At 36.4% G+C, this 10,744-nt stretch overlaps 1 long non-coding RNA gene across 1 annotated transcript; it reads left to right on the forward strand.

Annotated features, from left to right (window-relative positions):
• Nucleotides 1–3,963: 3,963 nt before the first annotated feature.
• Nucleotides 3,964–4,826, forward strand: LOC125145956. Its single transcript, XR_007144443.1, has 2 exons — nt 3,964–4,149; nt 4,485–4,826. It is a non-coding gene; the product is annotated as an uncharacterized LOC125145956 (long non-coding RNA).
• The last annotated feature ends 5,918 nt before the right edge of the window (nt 4,827–10,744 follow it).

The raw sequence follows: 10,744 nt of genomic DNA on the forward strand, positions 1-10,744 counted from the left end.
TCAAAAATCTAGCAACAGAATTCACATTTTTTCCCCCTGCCTGGACTGTGACAGTTTAAATGAAGGGTTAAGTATTGTTAAGCACTATAACCACTGAAATTCAGACTGTATTCTGATTAAAACAATTAATACAGTATCTGATATTTCAGAAATAAAGAAATAGCTTTTACCACATCTGGATATTTTTATACCTAAACTTTAAAATTAAAATGATATTTAAAAGCATTAAAAAGTTTAGTCACCATATTGTATTAGTCCAGTTTATTTTGTCTTCACAAGTCTTTATATTATCCACCTGTTCCTGAGTCTCAATACAAAAACAGGTGAGAAAAACACACCACAATTATTGTGACAACACTGCTGCCAATAAAAAGACAACATTGCTCACAGGTGGTGGTGCCACATGCAGAAGAAAATTCACAGTGTGGATCTCTGACACACCACACATTTCAGTCATCTGTGGAATTCGAGCTCAAGAGACATGATGTCCTTGAGCTACCGCATTGTGTAGGGAACTGTTTCTTTATTTTTTATTAGTTTTGAACATGCTGGGGTGTGGATTGTATCAAACTAACTGGGTTTATAAATAAATTTGTAATTAATGCTAAACCCTTATGTTCATAGATTTTAGACAACAAAGAGAACCAATCACAACCAAAGGAAACATGTACATAGAGTACAGTAAAATGATAGGCAATATACAATTATAAAAAAAAAATCAGTTATTACACTGGGTAGTATATATACAAGACATTGTTGGACAAGACAAAAGAACAGTCCTTGGAAAACAATGAGACAAATGATTATGGTGAGTAAACTGCAAAGTCAGGAATTTAACTGAAAAAAAAAAAACTCTTCTCATGGAAGACTGATGTAGGAAAAGGGTCTGGTAGCATCATAATTAGCACTTTCTCTTAATACTTTTTTGTCCAGGTGTGCAGTGATGGCTTTAGGGTCATTCCAGGTGACAGAGTTTTGGTGAGGCTCCTGATTAGTCCAGGATGGTGTTGGGTAGCAGTTTATTTAATAATCTGACCACCTTCAGTGTTGGAGCATCTGGTAATGGTGGCAAGGATGTTCTGGTACTTTCTGTGCAACAGCAGGGTGAGAAATCCTTATGAGGGATCAGATGGGTTATATACAATGCTGGTGGCCTTGTTGATACAGCACTTGTGGTAGGATTTGTCAATGGTTTGTACAAAGGTCTGATGACCTTTTCAGCTGTTCTTACAACCCAACTAGCTAGTTTAGTGTTAAAACACCAGGCAATAAATGAAATTACATCCTCTTTTGAATAAACTACAAATAACTTTTACAAATTACACTGAGTTAATAACAATTTATAACTTAAGTTTGATATTACAGACCTTTAATGATGCTCATATTTAAGTTCCGGTTAACATCATCAACATTGTTTGACTCCACAGTATACACTTTTTAGATCCAGATTTCTGTAAAGCCACTTTATGACTATATTAAAAGTGCTGTATAAATATGTATAAATGTTTTTATGTATTTGTTAAGTCTTTGTATTTGTTGATCTGTGTCTCAGTTTGCTGGTTCTGGTATTATCTCTGGTTTGTCAGTATTATCTACAGGTGTTTTTTTTTTTTCAGACACCATCCCCAACCCTTTCAGATGGAAACCCAGGGTTTAGAGCAAGGAGATTAGAGGAGGCAAAGGAAGAAGATCTCTGTTCACTCTCCACAGTGGCGGTTCTAGGATTTTTCTGTAACAGGGGCCATTAAGGGGCCAAATGATAAGTTCAGGGTACATTCAAGCACACAAAATAATTTATTCAGTATGGTGCAAATACATTTCGGCAGTCATACCTTTTTCAAATGCTTGAGTGCCGCCAATTGTTTCAGCAGGGGCCAGGGCCCCTGTGGCCCCGCCTCTAGAACCGCCCCTGCCAGTTCACTGTTTTCAGACCAAGGTTGGTGATGTGGCCTCTCCTGTGACCTCCTCCTAATTTTTGTGAGGATGTCAGCTTGGCTTCTCAATTTTTTTGTCTTCTGATTCCAGTAATAATGTCAGTCTTTGTCTGACCTTTACAAAGGATGTGATCCAAGGCCTGAAAATGGTTCCTTTTTATGTTTTATGAGCCAAGGGACAAGATCTACATTGCAATTTTTTTGGTCCTGTCTTTCTGTCTTCTTGCCCCTCTTCCAAAACTGGTCTTTTAAATAATGTTAGCCCTGTTCAGATTACAGTTACAGAGAATTTGTCTAATTCAACCTTTGTTTCCTTTGCTTTTAAACTGTAATTATTCACTTCTAAAACTTTTTTCCCTGTTTAGAACTTCGAGTTCAGTGTTTCAGGTATGTTGACCTATGCTATGGATTAAGATAATGATGCATGTTATAACTGCATATAAGAATGGCCTACAATGATCAAAACTAGGCAAAATAAGATAAGTAAGATTTTAAAATATGTATTAAATGTCTATGGATACTTGAAAATCCTAGCATGATTGCTGCTTCAGCTCTATTGTTTTATACTGTGTGTCCTTTGAGGTTTTCATGTTGTTTTTAGGTTTGTAAAGCTGCTTTGAGACAATGTCTATTGTAAAAAGCGCTATACAAATAAACTTGAATTGAAATTAAATTGAATTGAATCATGTACATATTGATGTGAACCTGGATAACAGTCCAATTATAGTCAGTGATTCCCTGCACCAGCTCCTTGGTCTCTATCTCTGAGTGTGCTTTCTGTTGATTTATGAGGAGCCTTATAATACCCACTTCCTGTTTATGCCTTATACTCCAAATCCACTACAGTGCTTATACCACATTCAAGGTGAAGATCCAACAAGTAATTAACAATTAAGTAATTACAATTATAAATCTGCTAAAAATGCCCCTCTACTGGAAATTTCACCTTGTTAACTTGGGTCATCTTTCCAAAGTGGTTATACAGTACACAGTGTATTTATAGGATATAGGATTTATATCTATATATAATTATAGGATATATAGGATATAGTCAATATCCACAGATTACATGGTTAAGTGTTGACCATACTGCTGTCACGGATACGCCAGGTTCTCACGACACTTCCTTCAGATCTCAATCAACGGAGTTCTGATAATCATCACCTGGCGTCACTCAACACTAATTGCTCACAGACTACCTCTTTAGGATCTCCGCCTATATGACTTGCCCAACAAAAAGTGGTACAGCTCCCACATACTTTGACACACAGGGGTGAGCCTGGTCTCATTTGAAAGAAGAGATAGAAACTAGTTTCAGATTGATTCTAGGCCTTACTGGCACAAAGTTACAGGGGTTAGAATGCAGGTTTTCATGTCCGCCTGGGTTGTTTACCTGATAAACTGATTAATCTTATTTTTCTGGAACATGCTAGGGACAAAACTGAGAGTCATAGCCACATGTCTTGGCTTTCACCAAAAAAAAAATTCAAGTCAAAAGACCCAAAAATGGATTTTATATGAATATTTTTCTACGGCCATGGTCATCTGGTGCAGCGTTTTTGTGTACTTGTTTACTATATAACTTTTTGAAATAAAAGGCTGCAGGCTCAGTCTGAAAGGCCTTAAACGAGCATAGACTCTCTCTCTATCACTCTGGTGTGAAAACAGGCCTGTAACTTGACACCCTGAGCTGTGAGAGGGACAAAAGGTCAGGGATTACGCAAGAATTCTTTTGCGCATCCAGTTCACGCAGACACAGTCAAAGAACATACGGCATGCCGCATAGCGTTGGAATCGTCTGCTTATTGGCTAAACAGCTGTATAGGTCCCAGCCCATTTCATTGCTATTGGAAGGAGTAATTGTCAGTCCCAAAAAATTAGGTCATGCCACCATTGGCTTCTCAGCCGTCTATCTCTGCCATACAAGCACCGATTGGCTCAAATGAGGGCTTGTTTGATTCGTTAGGACCTGGGCTATAAATATGACGTAGCCTTTGAATTTTTGAATATCCCAATTAGAAGTTAGAGCGGCAAAACGAGATGATGGCGCACTTCTGTTTCCAGTTTTTAGAACACTAACGAAATATTTGCGGCGCGACCAGAGCGTTTTGGATTAAAAGGCTTACAGATTTCAATTCCTTGGACCTGTGTGGATTTTTGTGGATTATTTGTGTTGGAATATATTACCCCAGTGAAGAAAGAGACGCGTCTAAAGGTAAGGGAAAAACCGGTCTAGCGCCACCTAGGTCAGTTTTGTCAATTTTTTTTCTAATTGTATGAAGGCTGTGAATCATTATGCTTTGTGTGTGGGCTTAAAAAAATATTGAGAGTATAAACTTTACTAGGTAAATAGGTTTTTTCGTGTTTTTGGAGGATTTGATGCTTTAAAGTTGATTTGAAGCTTGTTTCTGGGTCATCCCCTAGTGGCCACTTTGTCCCACACGACCCATTAAGCCACGCTCTCACCCTTCATTCACCGTTCAGTCTCGTATGCTATGCTTATTAACTCGACTCACTCTCTCTCTCTCTCTCTCTCTCTCTTCTTCTCAGTAGCGTTTCCAGATCCTGTTCTGCACGTTACCAGATTCAACTCCTTCTCGAGTGTGTGTTTATCAGAGCACGGGCGAAGCGTCCTTCACCACGTCTCCAAGCTTTGCAGCTTTACCTCAGACCTGAACTATCAATTCATTCACAAATCGTTCATTGTCTTCTGTTCGTTACAACTGCTTTTGCTGTAAGAAAGTAATCTAAACATTATCATTAATGTTCTTGATACTTGGTCACACTATTCAATATTCAAAACAATTGATGCTGTAATGAAATTTTTGACAATTGTATGAATGTTTAAACTCTGTGGTCTAACAGAACAAATAAAATGTTATACAGAGCAAATAAAATGGTAGGATTTTTTTCTTCATTTTGCTCATGATGGGAAATGACATAATAATACAACTTGATATGAAGACTAACAAGATACAAACACAGCATAAGTTCTCACCACTGACTCAAGCACTTACTGTATCTAGTAATCTGATGGGGATCTGCAGGAGGGTCAGTCCTTTATTTTATAGTAAGATCTCTCTCTCTCTCCTTGGCGCATTTAATTATGGTGCTCATAGCACTGAGATCTGGAGCTCAAGCACTTCCTCAGTTCTGCTGTGTCAGCCCTGGCCTTTGAAGTATGCTCCCTGTTGTTCAGCTTATGTTCATTACCTAACAAAGTTTTGATCTTCTGCCTCTTTTTTGTTTCACAGTAGAACACGAGACCAGAGGGAGCCTACCGTGTGGCATTTTTCTTTTAAATTCAAGCAACAGTGCATGCCTGCTGCGGAGTTACTACTGATTTGCAAGATACATATATCATCCAAGTGTTTGGTTTAAGTGATGGGTCTAAAATGAAATAAGCCTCAAATAGAAGGTTAACTTGGGTCATCTTTCCAACGTGGTTATACACAGTGTATTTATAGGATATAGGATCTATATATACTTATAGGATATATAGGATATAGTCAATATCCACGCATTACCTGGTTAAGTGTACATTATAACATTGACCATACTGCTTTTGCTGTTTCTGAGAAAGTAATCTAAACATTATCATTAATGTTAGTTGGCTAGATACTTAGTCACACTCTATGTAAACAGTTGTTGCTGTAATTAAACATTCATACAACAATTTGGTCAAAAATTTTAAGTTTAAACTCTGTGGTCTAACAGGACAAATAAAATGTTATACAGAGCAAATAAAAAGTTAGGATTTTATGATTATAAAATATATGAAATTGCATAAACAAGATAGAGCACCTCAACTATAGAATAGCAACTTTTGAATCTGTCCAATGAAGGCTCTGATAGTGCAGTGTTCGCTCAGTGGTTATCAAATCAAATCAAATTTTAAGCTGTTAGACAATTGATCAAAGGTTGAGAGTTCAAAACCTAGGACCACAAAGCTGATGAGACTTAACCCTCAGCTGTCAGTTGTATATATACGAGTTGTTCTGGATAAGTGTGTCTGCCAAATGATAATGAAGAGTATTCAATATGAGACACAGTTTGTCTCTTTTAAGTCTAGGTTAAAAACCCGGGATTGCTGGACTTTTCACAATGTGATCAAACCAATCATTCATTATCTTTTCAACACATTTATTAATATTTGACATACATACTGTAATAATCAAAATTCCACAACCAAGATGAGGATAAGTCTCCTTCACCCTCAATAGGGACCTAGATACAGATGCCTGTAAAAATGTGCTTTGTGACAGTGCCTACTGTGTTATACAAAGTGTTATACAAATAAATGCCTACTGTGTTATACAAAGTGTTATACAAATAAAATTGTACTTACTGTACTGAACATGGATAATGTTACTAAGCTTAAGATGTACAGTACTGTGCAAAAGTTTTAATCAGGTGTGAAAAAATGTTGTAAACAAAGAATGCTTTCAAAAATGGAAGTGTTAAACATTTCTTTCATAAATGAACAAAATGCAGTGAATGAACAAAAGAGAAATCTAAATCTAATCAATATTTGCTGTGACCAGCCTTTGCCTTCAAAACAGCAGCAATTATTCTAGGCACACTAGCACACAGTTTTTGAAGGCATCCGGCTGGGAGGTTGTTCCTAACACCATGGAGAACTAACCAAGATCTTCTGTGGCTGTCGGCTTTCTCACATCCTTCTGTCTCTTCATATCCCAGACACACTCGATGATGTTGAGATCAGGGCTCTGTGGCGGCCGTGCCATCGCTTCATGCTGGTTTGAAGGCAAAATGTAGTAACACCAAATATTGATTTGATTTAGATTTTTCTTTTGTTTGCTCACTTTGCATTTTGTAAATTGACAGAAATAAACACTCATTATTTACATTTCTGAAAGCATTCTTTGTTTACAGCATTTTTTCACACCTGCCTAAAACTTTTGGACAGTACTGTATATACTGGGTGATAATTTTCCCATTTAACCAATAAAAGCCTAAATCATTCAAGAATTCCCTAAACCATGTTTCCTGATACTGACAGCAGGGGAAGTGAATGTGGTCTGTCAATATAAAGAAGAAAAGCAGAGTCAGTTGGTATGTGTTGTATAGTAGACCAATGCTGATGAGACAGATATGTCTTTAGCGCTTAGGATATAGAATCTCTCTCTCTCTCAATGACATAAGAGGTGCTGATTGGTATAAAATGTCAGTAATATATAGGCACAGGTTTGACCTCACAAAGGGTGGCCTCACAAAGAATGTTTATTTTCTAGTCTTTTAGCAGCTACTGAATTGAACTGTTAATTGCAACTATGCTAGTTTATGTTAGTTGTTTATAATCTCATCTATAAACCCCAATGACCTACTGGCTTCAGGGAATGCAACTTTTTTCATAATGAAATGCACATTTTAAATATATTATACTCTCACTTCAACTTTAATCATGTATTCATGTGCACAATGTACTTCCTCTTCTGTATTTTGAGCATTTATGGCACATTGTTACAAAGCAAGCAAAATGTACAGATGATATAGGACTTTAAGCAATAATGTCAGTTTACCTCCTGGAGATCAATACCATAAATAAAAAAAAATACATTATTAAAGCAGGCTTGTTTTCTGTGGTTCTTGTATCATATATTGCACGTTTCTTCTCAATTCTTCTCTGTTTTATTACCATAATAACGAGTACTGTAGAACGTTCAATCACAGAGGATGATAATAAAACAGTGGAAAATTCCAGCTTTCTGTTCACAGTCATCACTTGTGTCAGTTTGCTGGACATAATCAAGAATACATAACTTTTTTTATTATTAGAAACTGAAGACATCTCAAAAGAAATGATCTTCATTTGTGATATGACCCTACTATGATCTTATACAGTAATATATCAACTCAAAAAATCAAATATGAAAAAATACATCAAGCACCATGTTCTTTGAGAATAGAGACTGAGACTTTATAGAAAAATAGTATCTATCCCAATGACACATACATCCCTGCCAAGATATTTACATCAAATAATGTTCAGACTGTTCCTCCAACAGTCTGTCTAGTACTACACAGCACTATAGTACAAAATATCCAGTCAAAATGTCAACATTCCAACTGACTCTCCAAACACAAACATATTCTAAACATAACACCTTTTGCACCTTAATTCATTATCATACAGACACTAATTTATTATTTATTTAATTTTTCATCTTCAGTAACAATTTTATTCAAGTAGTAGAGATAGTGGGTCTGGAGAAAAAGAAATGACAAATATATTAAAATTTTCAAGCTCAAGAAAGCAAATACAAAACTAATGAACAGTATTGAATGCTTTTTGTAATTTGACATACATTGTCTCAAATTTCTTTTATAAAGTCAAAAAGATCCTCCTTCATATGAAATGTCCTTCTGTTAAAACAGCTGTTCCTAACCGCTAAGTAAAGCATTTACACATATGTTTGAAGCTGAAGTAGATGGGAGCTGATTAGAGAGGAAGTGTGGGGAAACGTTAATTAAAAGGCTTAACCTTTGATGTGAGGTTTGTCTTTGGAAATCAGCCTGAGCAGCACATGCTGGTGCTTTGCAAATCAATGGAGAGGACAGCGTTGTTGGAGGAGCTTAAAAACAAATCAGAATCTGAGTGGCAAGTTGCTTCTCAGTACACATAATATTGCTAGTCTTAGCCTTTTTCATCTGCTACTTCTTGAGTCCCAGGAATGATATTGTGATGAATAAGCTAGTGTTTTATTGCTATTGATGGTGACTTAAATAAGCAATAGCAAGTTTGTTTTCTCTGAACTAGTAATGTTTATGTCTTCATTTCCTTGCCATGTACTGTACAGTACCAACAGTAAACTCACCTTCTGATTGTGACACCACACTTGTCTTTTTTTTTCTCACGTATGTACATGTGGTGAGCAACTTGCATAATGATAGCTCTAGTGTTTCACTTATTACTTTTCTTTCTATATTTCAGCATGTTATACAGACACATGGATTATTGAGATAAATTTCATAGTTGAATTAAACTTCTTAATGTTTTGTGTTTCAGGGCCAGATGGCAGACACTTTATTCCACCTGGCCAACGTTTCCTGATGATAAGTGACATAATTAAAACATTTTCAAGCACTTACTGAGTCTTGCCATTACTGCAGCATAATGTTGATGTGTTGAGCTGTCTGAATACAGTGATAAGTGAGTAAAAGTGTTACTATTCATACTATTACTTTTTTAAATCTGCACAGTCACAGCTGAGAGCTAAACAAACAGCTGACACTGCTATATTAGACTTGGAAGAAATGGTAAGCTCCTTTGCTGCATGATTTAATCTGGAGTGAAGGTGCTAGCAGTTGGCTAAACACAAGAGCTATTAGCAACAATATAACAGTGCAATGAAGTGCAGAACATAAACGCTTCATATACAGTAGCTGCCTCACACACTGTATTCTCAGTATCTGTTTATAAACTTTGAAATCTCCAACTTTTAATTTTATTTGTATTTGTTCTTTTAACAATGAAAATTATCTCACAACAGCTTTACAGAAATGAAATTCCAGGTAAAGTGGTACCTCGAGATACGAGTTTAATTCGTTCCAGAACTGAGCTCGTAAGTCAATCGGCTCGTATCTCAAACGAATTTCTCCCATTTAAAATAACTGAATTCGATTTAATCCGTTCCGGACCTATGAAAAATCCCCAAAGCATTGTAAATTATGAATAACAATATGTTTTTAAATAACAAATAAACATGTATAATTAACAAATACATAACAAAATATGAAATAAAGAAATAAAAGAGTTATTTAGGATAATAGTCTTACTTTGGAGACAGACGAGTGCAGCTAACGAAGGTGAACGGCGAGGAGGAGGGAGGGAGGAAGGGATGCAGGCACTCTAGACACGTACGTAAACGGAGCTTTTTTAGAACTTAAAACTATTTTCGTAACTTTAAAACTAAAACTACACTTTCCTTATTTCAAATGAAAGAAAAAACTTAAAACAATGCACTTAACTTTAAACTTAAACTAAGCTTAAGATTTACGTAAATTTAATCATCACTTGTTTTTGCCTTCTTGGCTGCACTTTTCTTTCTTTTGCGAGTGAGCGAGAGATGCTCTCGGATGATGCTCTACCCTGCGCGCCAACTAGCGGGACGCTCCGGAAACACGGCTCATATCTCGGATTTGGGCTCGTATCTTGAACGAAAATATACCCCGAGCTCCGGCTCGTATCTCGAAAAACTCGTATGTTAGGCTGCTCGTATCTCGAGGTACAACTGTATTCCATAAATTTACCCCTAAGGAGCAAGCGAGACAAAACTCCCTGAGGCAACATGAGAAAGAAACTTAAAAGGAACCCATACTTATCTGGGTGATAGTGAATAGTGCAGTTATAAATAATTTATTTTCAGTAACTGTAAAATATATAGTCAATAAGTCACTGTGTAACCAAAAGCTTTTGAGTCATTTCTGAATTTATTTATGTATTTATTTTAAGTCATTGTATCGAATCATTCAGTGTAATGATGTTCACTTCAGTGCAAACCGTTCTTAGCAAATGCCGTCCTAAGGATTCTAATGACGCCACCCTAGAGGACAGTTCTGATATCCCCTGACTAGAATATCCTTATGATTAAAACATAATGGACACATCTACAACGAATGTGCTGTAGACTGGAGCTGTCATAAACTGCACTTAACACAGCTTATTGAATGCCTAAGTTTAGGGAATAATGGGAATGACTGGGATATCCCACCATGTATCTGAAGTAAATAAGTATACTGAAGCGTGGCCAGAGAAAAAAGCACATATACTGGTGTAATGACAGATA

Source organism: Tachysurus fulvidraco, chromosome 11 (genome assembly GCF_022655615.1).
Source record: "Tachysurus fulvidraco isolate hzauxx_2018 chromosome 11, HZAU_PFXX_2.0, whole genome shotgun sequence".
Classification (NCBI taxonomy): domain Eukaryota; kingdom Metazoa; phylum Chordata; class Actinopteri; order Siluriformes; family Bagridae; genus Tachysurus; species Tachysurus fulvidraco.